We start from the raw sequence: 19244 nt of genomic DNA on the forward strand, positions 1-19244 counted from the left end.
GCGCCGGGAGCTGGACCGAGCGGCCGGTGCGGGGCCGCTCCTGTGGATCTCAGCCACCTGCGCTGCCTGCCAGGGGGCGGGCCGAAACCTGGAGGCCTGGGGGGCCCAGCTCCCGTGGGGAGCCGTGGGCGCCCGCTGCCCGGGTCGGGCCGGTGAGTGACAGGAGCCGGGCCGAAAGACCGGCCTGACGCCGCGGGGCGGGCGGCGGCGGGCGCGGGGTTGGAGCTGGCCCGCGCAGGGCAGGGGCATCGGTTGAGCATCGCTTGAGCGTCCTCATCGGCCGCCCGTGAAGTCTCCTCGATACTGGTGCCGAGGTCGCAGGACGGCCTCGGGGTAGAGGTCCGAAAGCCCCGCGCCTGAGGGCTGGCCGGCGGGGTAGCGGGAAACTAGTTTCTGTGACTGAAGCCCTGGGCTCCATTGACCCGCAGCGCTGAAACGTGTCCAGTGCCAGCTTGATGCTCTCCGGGGTCTTGTGTTGTTCCCAGGTGAGAAATACACGTACTATTTTCTTAGATGTCGCTCCTGCGAGTGACTTTCAGACTGATTGAGACTAAGACTAGGTCAACCAGTCGAAAGCCCCTGCAAAGCAGGCCGGCCAGTGTGACAGCCCTTGTGATTCAGACCAGGCGAAGGCCCCTCTGCCCGGCGCCTGCCTCTTGGACTCCTCGGAGCTCACCGTTTGCTTCTTCCTGAAGGGCCTGATCAGATGTCCCTGATGCCCGAATTTTGGTTTGGGACATATATATTTTGTTGTTGTTGTTCTGAATCACCACTTTTTGGAGTGGTGGTAAGGGCTTCCTCTTTTGGCTCTGGGAGAAAGTGAGTATTGGTGCTAACTTGATTGGTTTTATCTCCTAAAAAGATAATCTGCCAAGTGTAGTCAAGGAGACAAAAGAAATGTAAGAGGGTATTAGAATCAGAAAAAGAAATGAAACTTCTTTTTGTCTGGTGAATGCCAAATTAACTTTTAACAGAGTAAATATATCTTGCCCAATGAAACAGACTTCCAGGACCTCTTCTTTTGTGAGGGTAGGAGGGTTAGAGACGCCGCATAAGGTGTGCAGGTCTAGGAAACCGCTGCATATGGGATGAGATTTGATGTCCTAATGTGCTGAGGGCTCCAGAAAACATTTGTTTGCCTTTGGTCCCTTGGCTTCTCAGCACAGGCTTCTGTCTGTGCTCATACAGAAAGCCTGCCTGAAACTACTTTGTGTGCTTGTGTCAGGATCTTATCACCTCAGAATGTTTAATTTTGCAAGAAACTATCCGTTTGGTCAGGAAATGCTCTTGGAGAAGATGCTGAAACCAGAGGCAGCTAGTGGCCTGTTGCTGTTTGCCTTGTAAGGAGAGAGAGAAGTTGAGTGAGTAGTCTTTAGACATTTCATTACCCTCCCTTGGGCCAGTTTTTGAATCTTGAATGAATTTTCATTTTGGTGAAACCAGTTCCTTGGGTGGTTCTTTACAAGGAAGGAAGACGCGAAAATATTAGGAGCTTCTCAAAATGGCCTCAAGCTAACTTCCCCCCAACTCCCCTCTGATTAACACTTCCTTTAGAAAGTTAAGGCTGCCACAGGGTTGCTGTTTTCTGTGAAAAATAACCATAAATTAGGCTCTTAGTCTGTTTCAGTTATCTTTGAGATGTAGAAAGAGAACAAATCTCTTCCTTAGTCTACTTAACTACTGTAACTTTTGCATGCAGTTTTAGGTTCAGGGGTCCATTACAGTCCATTCGCGGTCTAACTCTGTGTTAGAACTGTTGCCCCAAGGAAGTTACAGAATAGCCAAGAACTTTGTTTGCCTTTTCTTAATGCTTTATTGCCTTGTGAATACTTAGGAGTATTAGATCGTGCTTGCTTGATTAAGCCTATTTTGTTACTCAGAGATAGCTTATAGCAGTACATCTATGCTGGGCATTTTTAAATGCAAATAAGTAGGGATGTTAGAATAGCAGACCTTCCATCTACTTTAACTTTGCATGTACATAATTCATCTGTAAATGTCAGCATGTTAAACTGTTATGAGCAACAGACTTAATGAGTCAAAACTGCTCAGGCATATGGGATGAGATTTGATGTCCTAATGTGGCATTTTCGGTGCTGCTGCCCAGCTGGTCCCAACCCACCTCTCCCAGGTTTGTCCTAATCCTCACCACCTGAATGGTTTGGTAATCGCTGCACGTGTGATATTTTCTTACACAGATCCTGTTGCCAGCTAGTCCATTTCCTTTTGCCCTTCTTGGGGATACCCTTTGCCTTCAGTTTCACTTCTCTTTACTCAAGTCCAGCTCAGGTCCTTCCTACCTCCTTTATGAAACACTCCCCAAAACATTCCTGTCTTTGGGAATACTCTACTCCCTCTGAACTGCAGTGGTATTATTGCCCTTATTAAAAACAATAATACAGTATAGACTCTTTTAAGAATAGCTTTTTTTCTGATTAGACCTAACCCCTTTCCTGCAGAGATTGTAGTTTTGTGTCTTCTTGTATTTGCATGTAGTAGATGAGAACTAAATGTTCACAAAAATGTGCTAAATGTTCCTGAGTTGGAACACCCTCTAATTAAACAGGGAATTGGAGGGAATAGGCAGGTAGAAATGAGACTTTCACCGTGGATCTCCTCATCCTGACTGCCCGGAGGGCTTGCACTCTAGCACCGCACAGAGGCCCATCATTCTATAAGAGGCAGAACTTGCATGTAGTGCAGAAACTGAAGCCCAACAATAGAAAGTAATTCTGCGTCTCAGAAATGGCTGTGTGGTCATCCCTCTTCCTGGCTACGTTTGACTCTCGGAAAACGTGTTGGGTGAGCACAGCATTGGGATTTTTAGTCTCTCTTCCTGGTTGGTTCTTCTCACTGCTGCCTTGGGCTTCTGTAAATGTGTCAGTAGTATGTGCTGCTTGTCCTCCCAGTGCTGCCCTGAAGCTGTAAGGAGCAGTGATGGGTAGAGCTGGGGAAAGCCAGGTAGAGCTGTCTCTGGCTTGGAGCAGAGAGGCATTTTGTATGTTTGCACCAGTAGGTCTGTGCTTTTGCCCTGATCTTAAATCAGATTTCATTTCTCTTCCTGTACTACAGCAGGATTTAAGCAACGAATTCTGTGTGGGAAAACCTAAGCAGTCTTGGTTCTTTTATAAGAGGTGATAGATTGAGACTCTCATTCATGTTTGCTGCTATTACAGTTTGAAGTTGGGTTTATGGAAGAGGCATTGCAAATGAGTTTTGATGGGAACATATGTTCATTTCAGTGCTGGATCCCTGATAGAGACTTTGTTTTTTTGAATGCTTAGAAAATCCCATCTCTTCTGCAAAAGTTTTTATTTGTGGGTGGGGATTTAGCTCATTTGTTCCTGTCCCTTCATTTTCCAGAAGGTGAGCAGGCCTAGGACTGGACTTTTTTCAAATCTAAATTTTGATGTCAGGAAATAAGAGTACCTTGAAGACCATAAAAATCTGAGCCTGTTTTGATTGAATGAACTAAGCAACTTACTCTGTAATCAAAAAGTTAAATAATGAGAACTGTTGGTCCTTATAAACTCAGCTTGTGAGAATGTAAAATGATGCAGTCACTTTGGAAAATAGTCTGGTAGTTCTTCAAATGGTTAGAGTTACCAGCAGTTCCACTCCTAGTTATCTACCCAAGGAAAATGAAAACATGTACAAGCGAAAACCTATATATGAGTGTTTATAGCAGTATTATTCATAATAACCAAAACGGGAAATGACCCAAATGTTTATCAACTGATACTGGATCAATAAAACATGGTCTGTACATATTTTATATATACAGTGGAATATCAGTTAGCAATAAAAAGGAGTGAGGTTCCAAAATACACTTCAACATGACTGAACCTGGGAAACGTTACGCTAAGTGAAAGAAGCCAGACACAAAAGGTCATATATGATTTCATTTATAAAACATATCCGGATGAGGCAAACCTACAGAGATCGGAAGTAGATGAGTGGTTGCTTAGGGCGAGATGAGACGTGATGAGTATGTTCTGAAACTGTAGTGATGGTTACACATAACTTTGATATACTAAAAGCCCTTGGATTGTACACTGTATTTCTTATTTTATTTTTTTTGGCCATGCCGTGTGGCATGGTGGGTCTTAGTTCCCTGGTCAGGGATTGAACCCGTGCTCCCTGTGGTGGAAGCACAGAGTCCTAACCACTGTACCACCAGGGAAGTCCCATGAATTGTACACTTTAAACGGGTGACTTGTATGCTGTGTGAATTATATCTTGAAGCTGTTATAAAAAATAAGTTATCAGTAATGTATACTCACTAATTTTTAAAAAATATATGAATAACAAGAAATAAAAACAGGACCATCCATAATTTCACTGTTAGTGTTTTACTGTTTGACCATATTTCTTCAGGTGATTTTTTTGTAAGTTTTACAAAAATGAGATCCTGCAGGACACCCTAATTGGTACCTTGTTGCAGTCAACACTGTATTAAAAACTTCTGGGTTGGTAAATGATGTATTTACATCAGGGGCTAGCTGGCAGTAAATTGGGGAAGCTGAAGGGGAGCAAGGTGCCACTCTGCTGCCTCGTTTCAGCTGTAGTACAGATTTGCCTTGATTTCAGGTGAAAGTAGAGTGCTTTCGGATGAATGTAGAGTGCTCCTGTGCAACCTTTTGTGAGCCAAAATGACATAAAGTGAAAAAACAATTACCTGAGGACTCATCTTGCTAACGGACGTACAGTATAAATCAAGACAACGCACAGATGCTCACCGACAGTTCAGAGCTGTGGCAGCTTGAGCTGCTGAGTGTAGTTCCCGGGAAGGGAGCTTGGCAGTGCCACTCTCGCCGCTCTGGGCGCACTCTGCCTCTGTGATGACTCCCTGCAAAACAAATACTGAACGCTGTTTTCACTTGCTGCCTTTCCATAGAGGTGAAAATGCTCTTTGGATCTGTTTTGGTTAGTGAAAGCAGTACTAATGTCTGTCTGTCATAAAAACACAGTGGCGTAAAGTGAATTTTTGAGAAATAGGGGATAGTCGCTCTGTAAACAGGTGTTCTTTTCATAGTCTGTTTAGTGGCATGATTTTTCATATTTTTGTGTTTTTTATGGATAATTTTGCTGGTTAAAATGGCTCCCAAGTAACCAGTGCTGGAGTGCTATCTAATCTTAAGTATAAGAAGGATGTGAAATGCCTTATGAACAAAATACATGTGTTAGGTAAGGTTTGTTCAGGTCTGAGTTATAGTGCAGTTGGCTGAGAGTTCAGTGTTAATGAGTCAACTATGTATTTAATAAAGTATCTTTAAACAGTAATATACATACAAGGTTATATACTATATGTGTATAGCTCTGAAGGATTAAAAGTTGATTGGTGGAAGTGCTGTGACCAGAGGGTCAGAGAACTCCGTTTCCTCTAGGAGCAGCAGCTCAGTATTCACTAACTCTTTTTTTTGTTTGCAGTGACTTTATAGAACATAACTACTGTGAGTACTGGAAATTGGTTATATTTTCTTTCGTATCTCGTTTCCTTTGCTTAGTATGATGTTTCTGAGATTCATCTGTTATGGTGTCTTCCTTTTTTATTGCTGAGCAGTATTCCTTTTTATGGCCATATTTTGTGCTGCTAGACATTTGGGTGGTTTCTAGTTTTGGGCTCTTACGAGTAAAGATGTAATAAATGTCCTCACACAAGTCTGTATGTGTACCTGTTTTCATTTCTCGGTGGTAAATATCCACAAGTAGCGTTTCCCTGACCCCCAGACTACATCACACGGACACTGTTCAGGAGAAAGTTGAACAGTTCTATGGACTCTGGGCCCAGTGTTGTTATTGCTCCTCCTTGTAATTCTCAGCTCGAAGCCTCATTTTATGTTTTTTTTGCCAGATTTCCAGATATACCCATGCTAAGTCAGAAACGAATGGGCATTCTGTTGAAGTGGGAAGTTGGAATACTTAGGAACTATTGCAGGTAGACGCGAGCTTCTAGATTGAGGGAGTCTGTTTGCTTTAACAGCTTCAGTTACTTGTCACGATCCTGGGTTTCTGTTAATTGATGCAGGTTAGGAGGCTTCTTCGGAGAAGGCAATGGCACCCCACTCCAGTACTCTTGCCTGGGAAATCCCATGGATGGAGGAGCCTCGTAGGCTACAGTCCATGGGGTCGCTAAGAGTCGGACACGACTGAGCGACTTCACTTTCACTTTTCACTTTCATGCATTGGAGAAGGAATTGGCAACCCACTCCAGTACTCTTGCCTGGAGAATCCCAGGGACAGAGGAGCCTGGTGGGCTTCCGTCTGTGGGGTCGCACGGAGTCGGACATGACTGACGCAACTCAGCAGCAGCAGCAGCAGCAGCAGGCTTCTTAGTCATCCACAGGGTTCATCCTGCATCTCTTTGTGGAGCCTGGCCATGGTGATTTGCGCCTTTGTAAGTAACCAAGCTCAGTTACCACAGTTGATACTGCCTCTTTAGACCGTTGGTCATGTGGCTGGTATTTTGCTACCTAAAAAAAAAAGTTAGACATGTGAATTAATTTTAATTCATATGCAACTTTTTTATGTTTTTAAAAAAAGCTTGACTCGATAATCTTCCATGGGTGCTGTTTGAAAACTAGTACCAACCAGAGGGTCCTAGCTAAGTGTTCTAGATTTTAATTTCTGGGAGCAGTGAGCAGTGCTTTTGGTGATGAGTATTCATCCCTAACAGCCTGTCCCATTGAGGTCATTTCTACACTGCATGTTCATACGCATGCTGGGCAGATTGAGTTCTGTTTCGTTGACTTCTTTACAGCCAAGAAGTTGGTTATCAGCATCCTCTTTTAAAGCATCTCAAATCTCCTCAAGAATAACACTGATTCTTATGGAGTTGCTTTTTAGCTATTTTCTGGATGGAAGGTAAGGTGGATATTTAAGAAGAGTGAAGCTTTCACGTGGGAGTTGGCTGAAGCGAGAAAATTACTCTTTAAATACTGCTTCTTTAAGAGAGCCTTCTAGTAAAATTTTGAAGTATCTTTTATTTTTAGTTTACTGTATTTTTTATAGTTTGTTCAAAGAGAGAACCAGTATGTAATATTCCTCGTTTGATTGGAATCTATAATCCCTGGTCTTCATGGCTTTTTTTCCTTTTTTTTGAATAACTAAGTGGATAAAAGAGAAGGAATTTCTTTTTTAAGAGACCCGTGAGGCCAGTAACAGTACATTCAAATAATTTGGCTCTGGGGGGACTTCCCTGGCAGTCCAGTGGTTAAAACTGCACTTTCACTGCAGAGGGCATGAGTTCGATCCCTGGTCGGGGAATTAAGATCTCTCATGCCACATGGCCCGGCCCAAGAAAACAAAACAAAATGAAAAAAAAAAAGCAAAAGAATTTGTTTTGATGACTCAGTGGTAAAGAACCTGCCAATACAGGAGACACAGGCGACTCGGGTTCAGTCCCTGGCTTGGGAAGACCCCGTGGAGGAGGGCATGGCAACCCAGTCCAGTGTTCCTGCCTTGGAAATCCCATGGACAGAGCAGCCTGGCAGGCTACAGTCCATGGGACCACCAAGAATCAGACATGACTGCGTGACTAAGCACAAGTATTTGTGTGTGTATGTGTGTGTATATATACGTGTGTGTGTATATAAAGTGGAATTCAACCTGTTTACTCTCAGCCTGGTATCTTCAGAAGGGTGCCACTGGGTCCCTTGCTTCTGGATAGGACCCAGATGTCTAAGCAACGTCTTTTCTGAGGATAAACAAAATGGATACCTAAGCCTCTTTTTCCCTTCCCCTTATTTCCGACCTCCCAGATTGCGCTAGGTCTTTGCACATATTTCTGGTTTCTAGGTGAGGGATGTCCCAGTCCCTGGTAGATTGGAAGGGCAATCAGGTTGGCAGCTATATTTACCTCAAGAATGTTCTCTATGTTTCTGTCTTCCTCAGAGGTGAGGTTTGTGAGCATCTGCTTGAAACAGTTCTTGGGGTGCGAAGGAAGGAAGGACTGTTTCTTTCACCCTCATAAGTATAACTAATCTTATCAGCAGCTACAGTCTCACGTGTGTGTGGTCGGTCACTTTAGTCGTGTCTGACTGTTTGCGACCATGTGGACCGTAGCCCACCAGGCTCCTCTGTCCATGGGATTCTCCAGGCAAGAATACTAAAATGGGTTGCCATGCCCTCCTCCAGGGGATCTTCCCGACCCGAGGCTCGAACTTGCCTCTGCCTGTGTCTCCTGCATTGCAGGCGGATGGATTCTTTACCCACTGAGCCACGTGGGAAGCCCCCTACAGTCCCATGAAAGTGAGTGAAAGTGAAGTCGCTCAGTCGTGTCCGACTCTTTGTGACCCCATGGACTGTAGCCTACCAGGCTCCTCTGTCCATGGGATTTTCCAGGCAATAGTACTGGAGTGGATTGCCATTTCCTTCTCCAGGGGATCTTCCCGACCCACGGATCGAACCCGGGTACTCCCGCATTGTAGACAGACGCTTTACTGTCTGAGCCACCGGGGAAGTCCTATACATATTAATAAAAGCAAGAATTGACTTGGATTTAAGAAAATATTAGTTTCCCTTGATTATATGCTTTAGAGAACAAATATGCTTTCATGTTAGTTTTCAGCTGTAGTTTTTTTTGTCCTTGAATTTGAAAGTATTTGAGAGTATCTTTTCCTCTTAGAGTCCGCATCAGCTTTTTATTTCTGAAATAGTTAGAAATGAGTTTTCATAAAGTCCAGAGCTATGCAACTAGAGGTTTATATGTTGTTCTTTTCTGTGAGAGTGACGTATCTGTCCATTGTGTTCTTTTCAGTTGACTAAGTTTGCTGTTTTTCCCTTGAAGAGTAAAAAACAAACCAAAGATAAATTATTGAATTATTGCCAAAATTTTACTTAGCATTCTTGCATTACCAAGTTTAAATTACTTTTTATAGACTTTTAAAAGACTAAATACATTTCATATGCTTTGTTTTAAGGGCATGATACTTTGGCATTATACTTTCAGTGCTTGAGTATATTTAGTTTTAGAAGTAGAAATATTGGATTTCTAAACCAGTTTTAATGAAAATATGAGGAAATTTATAAATATACCTGTGCAGTGTGAAGGTACCAAGGATACTTCTTTATACAAAAAGATTGCATACCAAACTCAGGTGATTAGTCTGAGGCTGTAAAAATACATTGTCCACAAAATTACCAACTCTAAACCAGCTCCTTAGAATGCACTCTGCTGATCTGCATTTTGGAGTGTCTGTGCCCACCCAGCTAACAAACTTGGACAAACTTGGTGACCAGGTATTGTCTTTCTCTTTCTGTGAAGACAATGCCTTCCTAGTTCTTAAAATAGTTTGGACCTTATTCTCCACCATATCTAATTGGAATTTCTCTGTCTTTGCCAAGGCTTTTATTCATTGCCGCTTTCTAGGCTTACTGTGTTGTTAAATTAAACCAAGCAAACCTAGTTGTATCTCCTAAATTTAGTTTAAGTTCTTTGAGATGGTTTATTCTTTATAATTGAGATTTTCTGTATTTTTGTCTGATTTTTCACCCCTTGTTTCTGTTTTGTATTAGTAATAAAAATGATCTTATCATCTTCCTCATAGGCTATCTTCTTTTTTCTTACATATCTTGCTTAGTTTCTGTTAGTTGCCATTTTTATCCAGGTACCTTTAAAGCTCCTTTTTCATATATCAACTCTTTTTAGAGTCAGAACAGAATTTTACGTTCTCTTTCTTTGGTTTGGAATTCTATCCTTTGGTTATCGTACTTTCTTCTCTGTAAAGCCAAGTTAACTCTTTGTTCTGGTTTTGGAAGCCCTAGGTTAGAAATCTGTAAACTTTTTTGACTTAACAATCCTAATAGTAAACAAAAAAAGAAAGAAAGAAAAATCTTGTCCCGTCATGAACATTTTTCATATGCCATGTACTTTTACTGCTGTACACATCTGTTATACACATCATATGCATACATCTCTTTTTATTGTGTCTCTACCACATGCCGGACATTTTGAATAACATATAGTGAAAAAATATGCTTTTCTTCATGGATCTGACATCGTTATAATAAAAATAATAAACTGTAGACATTATCAATAAATAAAACAGAGAACATGCCTTGAAAAAAAGAAAAAGAGCAGAGTAAGGAAGATGGAACATCCAGATGGGTTTGCAGTTTAAACTTAGGGAGGTTAGGGGAAACCTTATGGAGAGATTTGAGCAAAGGAGGTGAGGGAGTTAGCCACCTGGATATCTGGGGGAGGAATGGTCCAGACAGAAGGAATGGCTGGTGCAGAGACCCCAGAGTAGGAATCTCCCTGTGTGTCTAGCCAGTGTGACTTAGAGTGAGGTAATAAGCAAAGGGGAGGGGGGTAGGAATCAGATCAGAGGGAAAATGGGGGTGGGGAGGAATGCAGAACTTGAAGGTTATGGCAAGGCCTTAGGGGAAACAGGAGCCATTGCAGGGTTTTGAACAGAGAAGTCACATGGTCTGACTCTCAGTTTAACAGAGCCCCTGGCTGCTGTGTTGAGAACAGGCTGCAGGAGGGCCATGATGGAAGCTGGAACACCAGTGAGGAGGTGGGAGATGTTGGTGATCAAACCAGGTGGTAGCACTGGAGATGGTGAGTAGCTGGATCTGGACATGTTCTGAAGGTAGATTCAGTAGGGCTACATGATAGCCTACTGCAGTGGGGGTTGAGAGAAAGAGGAATCAGGAACGACTGTCAGGATTTTTGTGAGAGCAGCTGTAAAGATGGAGCTGGGATGAGTAAGACTGCAGGTGGAGAGGTTCTGGGGGCTTTGGGGAGATGAGTTCTATCTTGGCAATGTTAAATTTAAACTTCCTAGATCAAATAGGCAGTCAGTTATATGAATTTGGTGTTCCAGAAAGAGGACTGAACTGAAAATGTAGCTAAAAACAAAGTAGGACCAAGGACTGAGCCCCGAGGCCTCCAGCATTAAAAGTGTGGGAAGAAGAGAAAGAACCAGCAGAGTAGATTGAGTACCAGGAGAATGAGGAGAATGTGGTGCTTGACGGCCAAGTGAGGAAGACAGATCAAGGAGTTCTAATGTTTTCTGTCCAGTTAGGGCTTTCCTCATAGCTCAGTCAGTAAAGAATCTGCCTGCGATGCAGGAGACCCCGGTTTGATTCCTGAGTCTGGAAGATCGCCTGGAGAACGGAAAGGCTACCCACTCCACTATTCTGGCCTGGAGAATTCCATGGACTCTCTAGTCCATGGGGGTTGCAAAGAGTTGGACACGACTAAGCAACTTTTTTCACTTCACTCAATTCCAGATATTCATACCCTACGTTGGAACCATTGCTAGCATGTTCTGTCATTTTTCTGTCATGTTACTGTATTAACATCAGGCTTTTAACACTGTGAAGGCTTTTTGTTTTATTTAAAGATATACAAGTTCAGAGAATGATACTAGTGTACTGGGCACAGAGATTAGAAAATGTTAACATTTTACCATATTTGTTTCAGACTTTTTAAAAAAGAAATTAAAAATTACTAAAAGAGCTGAAGTTCTCTTTTCTTCCTAGATAACCAGTCTCCTTTCCTTTCCTCCCGTAAAGTTGGTGCACATTCTTCCATTTCACATCATTGTTCTTGTTAATACATATATGTGTCCATAAATTCATGTATGGTGTTTTATGTATTAAAAATTTACAATGATGGCATACTAGAAATATTTCCAAACATGCTTTTTCCAATTTGTTTTGAAATGTATTCATGTTGACACATGTGGATTATTAATTCGGGACTGTACAGTTCATGAAGACACGCATTCATTTACCCATTCTTCCACTGATGGACCGTTCGGTCATTGCCCGTCTTTCTGTGGCAGCAGAGTGCTGCAGTGAACGTTTTTGAACCTGTCTCTTGGGTGCATGCTGGGTTGTGGAGTGCACACAACTTTGGTTTTGTGTTGCCGTCATCATCATAAGAGAGAAGCCCTTTCTCCCTGGCTGGCCAGTGCTTGGGATGTTTATACCTTTTACTTTTTCCAGTCTTACAGAATTGAAATCATTTCCTGTTTAAGTTTGCATTTCTCTAGTATTTGTGAAGAGGGGCATTTAATCACATGTTTATTAGCCACTGAGCCTCATCTGTTTTCCATCCTGTTATTTTCTTCCACTTTTATTTATAGGAATTCTTCATATATTGTTTACTGATTTTCTTGATAATTATCAATATTACAAATATGTGTTCTTTATCTGACTTTTATCTTTACTTATGATTCTCTTATACAAAAAAGACTAATTTTATTGTGGCTGGTGGTAGGAATGGGGCAATTGTGAGTAGGTATGAGGGGTCTTTTGGAGTGATAGAAATACTATAAAATTAGGTTGTGGGGATTGTACAACTCTGTAAATTTACTAACCATCATTGTATTGTACACTTCAGTGAATTTTATGGTTTGTAAACTATACTTCAATAAAAGCTGTTTCAATTAACATTTTTTTAATGTGGTCTTATTCATCAGTGTTTCCTGCTGTAGTCTGTGTGCTTTATGTCTTATGGAATTTTACTTAATCTATTGTCAAAAGGCATTTAAATTTTTTTCTAATTACCTTCAGGTTTTATTTTGCACATTTGTATGTTGGGAATTTATTTTGGAGTATAGTTGGAGGTAAGGGTAGAATTTCATCTGTGTGTAGCCTGTTATGAGATTATATCATCTTTTTCAATTGATTAAATGGGTATGTAAATGCTACTTCAGATACACACATCCACTCTCACGTCTGAGCCTAAGATTTTTTTGCCTCTCTTTGCAAAATATCACACTGTCTTAATTGCCATAATTTCATAAGGAGCTTTGCTATTGGGGAGAGCAGATCATCTCTCATTACTCTTTGACATTGCTGTCTAACGACATTACTTGGTCTTTACTCCTCCATGTGAATATAAAGTCAGATTGTCAAGTTTGTCAAAAAACTCTCTTGGAATTTTTATTGAAATTGCATTGCATTTCACTATTGAGCCCCACACCCCATGAATATGGAGTATTTATATCTTCTTTTAGGTCCTTCAGTAAAGTTTTATTATTGATCTGTAATTCTTTTTAAAGATTGATAAGTACTTTATATAGTTTTGGTTGCTGTTGTAAATGGAATATATTTAAATAGTTTCCATTTTCTAATGTATCTGCTGGTGTAGAGGACTACTCTTCTTTTTCTTTTTTCCCTTTTAAGTTCTGACTTAGAGTAAAGTTCAGAAATCTAGGCACACAGCTGAGTGCATATGTTAAGTGCTCATCTTTGTCACCTCTACCTTCATGCCCCTTCTCAATTAGTATTTTCCCAGAGAAACCACTGTTGTGATTTTCATGATCATTTTGAATTTCATATATGTATAGAATCACAGCACATGGCCTCTTTTGTATCTAGACTCTTTCTTGCTACATCACACCTTTGAGATTCTTCTATGCTGTGTTTGGCAGTATAGTTGGTTCTTTTTCATTTCGCTGTAGTATTCTGTATGAATATACCACAATTCACAGATTTTAATTTTTTTATAGAATTAAATATCCCAATTATTAATTTACAAGCCATAATAACACCTTATAATCATTTTACTTCACAACAGCTTTGGCTTTGAAAAAGGAAAATACTAATTTGAGCAGTATGAGAAACTTTATTTTATTTGAATAGAGACATAATTTATGTCAGAGTTCAATTATATGTTCAAGAAGTTAGTTACTATAACCAGAAGGTCAGTCTAACTAATGTTAACTAATGTCTTTACAGGGCAAATTTATTTCCATGTGTTGCTGTTCACCAGTGAAAAAAATTCAACTTGAGAATCTCAACAGGTTATTTAAAAAAATAGCCTCCTTCCCATTTTATGCAGTAAAATGTGGAACCAGAGCTTTCTAAAGAAAAGGAAGGAGAAACAGAGACCTCTATAGCTGGTGGTGCACAAACTCCTAGGCAGAGCATGGAACCCTGGGGAAGCAGTCCATTCACAAGCTGACAGAATCTTAACCATTTTAATATAAGCTGCCAGTGATCTGAAAGAACTGATCCACACAAGCTGTTTCCTCTCTGAACATCCATCACTGGGATATTTGGAGAACATTGCTGCTACTTAAGCCCCTCTTACTCCACACCCACATTTGTGAAGAATATCTGCTGCTTCTCATCCTCAAGTGTTAGACCTTTGCTCTGCTCGTGCGGCTAGCGACGGTGTTAAAGAAAATGCAGCTGTTACTGAAAACCCTGCAAACCAAATCAGTGGTCCTTTCATTAGGGCACAGACAGTCTTTTCTGATAAGACAAAAAAGGGCTAAAACTGCATCTGGTATTTAGGGGGTAGGATTCATGTAATTTTAATCACCACATGATTTTGCCAAGCCTCAAACTTAACCATTTTCCAAAGAATCTGTTTTGGCAAACCAAAGCCTAACTTGGTGCTATACTTTTCCTGCCTCCTCTAGAGCCTGATTCAGACCATAGTTCAAACAGCCCAATGAAAATGACATGGTAATCAGCACAAGTGGTCTTGTCTACTCTAATGCAGAATATTAGAGAATATTGTTGATTATTTTCATTATTTAAGATTGTGTTCATCAAAAAGGAGCTTTACTACTAAATACAGAAATGTATCATGTTTCCACAGAGGGAATTTTCTTATTTTTAAACATTTTAAAGTAAAATAATTTTCATGCTAATACCCAGAAAGTTACAAACTATTTTCATAGAAAATAACAAGTCTCCTTTTCACAAAAACAAGATTTCCTCGCCAAAATATTCTACCAAGTCATGGCAGAAATGGTGAAGTCTAATCAGAAAAAGAATAGATACCGTGGCAGCAGAACTTAAAACACTGATCGTGATTTCTGCTCTAGACTGAATGTTTGTTTTCCAGATTCATATATTGACACCTGATTTCCAGTGTGTTGGTACTTGGAAGGGGAACTTTGGGGTGATTAGGTCATGAGGATGGAGTCCTCATGAATGGGATTAGTACCCTTATAAAAGAGGCCGCAGAGAGCCCTTTCACCCGTTCCACCACATGAGGACACAGTGACTCACCAAACAATCAAATTTGTCATTGCCTTGATGTCGAATTTACCATCCTCTGGAACTAAGAAAACAAATTTCTGTTATTTGTAAGTCATTCAGTCTGTGATATTCTGCTACAGCAGCCGAAACAGATTAAGACAATTTCCTTAGGATCCTTCTCAAAACCCAGAGAATGTTCCTCCTTGTAGTTACTTTCTTTTCATAGTCCTTAATGCCTCCAAAATGAGAAATGCCTTGTTTATGCCAAGGACAAAAAGGTATAGAGAGGAAAGAAAATAGTACATTTCCTTTCAACTCTGAATCTGGGTGGATGCCACTTCAGATGTTACTGTTAAAAGAAATTAGGCTATAGGAATTCAATACTAATTGCCATTGCTTTTCACTCTGCATGTTTGCCAGTCATAGCAAAGGGCCATGGGGATGACTGGGGAACGTGTGGGAGCCTCTTTGAGTCCTGGAGATGCTTTTAATAAATGCCAGCTTTCTGCCTCTCAAGTTCCTCCACGCCTGTGGGTCCTGGGTCTGCGTGAGTAATGGAATTGAAGTGGCTATTTTGTGGATCTTCCCTGGCAGTTCAGTTGTTAAGACACCGTGTTTCCACTGCAGGGAGCATGGATTCCATCCCTATTTGGGAAGCTAAGGTCCTGCATGCTGTGCCGGGTGGCCAGAAAAATAGGAGGGAAAAGTGACTATTTTGTAATGCTTAAGCATAATCCATTGCTTTCCTTGACATCCAGGAAGCCAACCCTTGCCAGCACAGAAGTCTATATCTGTAGGGATTCCACCTTTCCAGAGAAAAGCCTTGTTGAATGTTATCTGGAAAGCAGACAAGACTGGTAACTTGGAAACACATTTACATGAGAACAGAGCTCTACAGAAAACTGAGACTTGGCCACGATCTCTCAAATACCACATGGGGAAAAGAGCACTGTTTATCAATACAGAGTTTTCCCCAGGGGAAGCCTTTGGTGGTTTTGTTTACAAAACAAAAAACATCCTGGTAGGGAGTTTTTGTTTGTTTCTAGTTCAACCCATGGGAATGAAACCATTGTTCCTCATGATTTCAGTTATGTGATATTTTTTGACAGTTTGTAGCTTTTTAAAGAATTCACAAGTTTTTCTTCATGCTGGGAGTTTCTTAAATCTAGAAAAGACTGCAGAAGCTGTTGACATCTTAAATGGCATAAACTACTTGAAGTGAGGTCAGTGTATTTGCAGAGGACAGTCTGGAAAACCTTCGAGAAGTAACTACATGCTGGAAAATACAATTTATTGACTGTTGTATTTATTTATTTATTTTTGGAGTTTCCTGATCTTTATTTTTTTTTGCTTTACAATATTGTATTGATTTTGCTGTACGTCAACGTGAATCCACCACGGGTGTACACATATTCCCAATCCTGAACCCCCCTCCCGCCTCCCTCTATGTTATATTTAGATCCATTTGTTAAAAAATGATCAGTAAGGTCCTGAACTGGCAAGAGTATAAATCTCTTTTATGGTCTGCCTCCTGTTGAAGCAAGGTAGAATCAGTTCTAAGCTAATTATTTGAACATTTGGACAGGTTTGTTTCTGTATGTGAGAGAATGAGATTCTTTTTTAGTATCTTGGTACCAGCCCTGTGGACCAGACATAATTCAGATGCTCTGCCTTCAGGGACACTGGAAAGATTAGAGAATCACAGTTTTCATTTTGAGGCTCGTGGAGAACGTGCCCTTTGTCGTTAGTGAGAGAGCTTGTCCATCATTTGTTGAAAGTCTCCTTGTGGTCATCAGAAAACAGTTAGCGACCACTTACTGTGCAAAGTGTATTAACTGGAGACTTTGGGATTTTGATGCAACTATTTCTGTCCTTTCATTTAGGATGGTTTTGATTACAAGAGACAGAGTACCTTAATACGACTGGCTTAAAGAATAGAGGGAAACTTATTTTTGTTACATAACAGGATACCCAGTACTTGGGTGACAGTTTCAGGAGCCCTGATTTCCTCTTCCTGGTCTGTGTGCTCAGCATGTTGGCCCTGTCCTAGGCAGGGGTGTTTGTTTGAGAGTCACAGGGTAGCTGAGTAGTCTCAGGTGTCACGTCCAGATATTGGAATAATAACCTGAGGAAGAGGAGGTGCCCTTCTCGTGTGTGAAGAGCAGGATAAGTTCGCAGAGAACCTATGGCCAATTTCCCCTCATCTCATTGGGAAAAAGAGTCACATGCTTTTTCCTAAGTCAGTTCATAACAAATGAAGTAATGTTCAGGATTCTCGCTGAGTTTAAATGGAGTTTCATGTTCCCTTGAGGTTTGGCTCAAGAATGTGAGCAACACTCGAGCAGTGTTGTTCGATGTACGTGAACAACATTGGGACTCTGTTAGGAAAGGAGTAGCGGAGCTAGACGCCACCATCCATAGCTCTCAGCGCATAGGTTTTTCAGCGGGCCTTGGTGGACCCCAGACGTCAAGAACAGCCTCTGGTTGTTTATCAGAATGAGTCAGAGCTTTTGCTAGAACTTTGAGGACTGCGCAGAAGGCGAGGCAAGCCCAAGCCCTTCACCTCCTCCCACAGAGTTGGCAGCAGGCATGTCTTCATGAGGAAAATTGAAGTTTCTTACTTGTAAGTCATTACAAGGCTCTACACCTTGTAGACCAGTGGGTATGTCCACTTTTTCAGGTTCCCAGGTTATTTAAAAAGAAATGCCCAAAGAGAGCTATAGAAACATGGTATATTTTACATGTTTACTTCCAAGAAAGTATTTCAGACCCAGAAACAGTACCATGACTTTCTGTAGACATCCTGTGGAAACAAAACATCAGAAGTCCAGATCTGATTGGACTTCCTGTCCTGTGGAGGCGGCAGAGGATCCCAGAAAAGACTGCAGAATGTTGAACTCAGAGTCCAGGGGAATGGCCCTAATGCCTAACTCCTCTGGGGCACTTGGCACTGTTGACTCCCTCTCCTAAACCAGGTACCCACTGACACCGGCTAGATAGCACAGCACCTTCTTGGTATCCCATCTGCGATCAGAGGCCATCCCAGGGTGAAGGGGAGGAGGCAGGGCGGGAAGCACTTGGCATTGCTACCTGAAGTCTGCTGCCACAGGGGCACCTACAGGAACCCTGAGGAGAGCCTTCTGCAGTTGATTCGTGTCCTAAGCACTGCCACTCTCCTTTCATGTTTTGTTTGCATATAGTTGTGCTTTTACTCACTGTGGTCCTCTTCCTCAGATTATTTAATTCATTTTAACAAGCTTTTCTTTTTTTTGGGTGAGCACTGCTCTATGCCAGGAACTGCCTTGAACCCGAGATGGAGTTAATAAGAGAGAATGGTTTGGTGATGGTGACAGATGACAAAATAGATGACAGGACAGTGAATGTATTGCTGCTGTAGAGTTGACACAGGATGCCACAGGAGACAGAGGTGTGCGTCAAGCTCTTGGTTGAAGAGCATGGAGTCTGAGCCGTATCCTGAAGGAGAGCTTAAAACGAATGTCTTTAAAGGGATGCTGATCCGTTTGGGGGAGTGGGAATGGTGTTGATAACACACAGTTTCCTGGGCAGCTTTGGAGTAAAGAAGATTTTGCATTTTGCAGCAGTGTTATTATATAGCTGATTTTGCCTCCCTGGTAGCTCAGAAAGTGAAGAATTCACCTCCAGTGCGGGAGACCTGGCTTCGATCCCTGGGTTAGGAAGATCCCCTGGAGGGGAGGGCGTGGCAACCCACCTTAGTATCTTGCTGGCAGAATCCCCATGGACAGAGGAGCCTGGCAGGCTACAGTCCATGCGGTCGCAAAGAGTCAGACACGACTAGCGACTAAGCACAGCACAGCACAGCTCATTTTGCCCGTAATCAGGAGGTTCAGAAAAACTAACAGTTTATCTCTTACAGGTACAGCCGTATTTCTGCTCTATAAATATTTTTCTTTTAGTCTTGAGCTTTCAGATGATGTCTTGCCTACTATGTTCCCTTTTAAGTTTTACAGTGTTTATTGAAGTATAATTGATTTACAGTACCATGTTAATTTCTTTTGTACAGCCAAGTGACTCAGTTATATGTGCTATTTTTCATTTTCTTTTCCATTATGGTTTATCACAGGGTATTGAGTATAGTTCCCTGTGCTGTATAGTAAGAGGTTGTTTATCCATCCCATATATAATAGTTTGCCTCTGTTGATCCCAAACTCGCTACCCTTCGCTCTACCACCTGCCTGCCTACTACATTCCTAATTTAAAAGATATACTCATTATTAAGTGTTGCACTATAGTAACTTTCTTGAGAGAAA

General features: G+C 41.5%; 1 protein-coding gene across 1 annotated transcript in view; it reads left to right on the plus strand.

Moving 5' to 3' along the window:
• The window catches only part of IP6K1 (inositol hexakisphosphate kinase 1), a 36381-nt gene continuing 17137 nt past the window's right edge, over positions 1-19244 (plus strand). Inside the window, exon 1 of the mRNA XM_068981720.1 lies at positions 1-152. The gene's annotated coding sequence lies outside the window, so the exon portion shown is untranslated. The remainder of the gene's footprint in view (positions 153-19244) is intronic.

This window comes from Capricornis sumatraensis, chromosome 10 (assembly GCF_032405125.1).
Source record: "Capricornis sumatraensis isolate serow.1 chromosome 10, serow.2, whole genome shotgun sequence".
Classification (NCBI taxonomy): domain Eukaryota; kingdom Metazoa; phylum Chordata; class Mammalia; order Artiodactyla; family Bovidae; genus Capricornis; species Capricornis sumatraensis.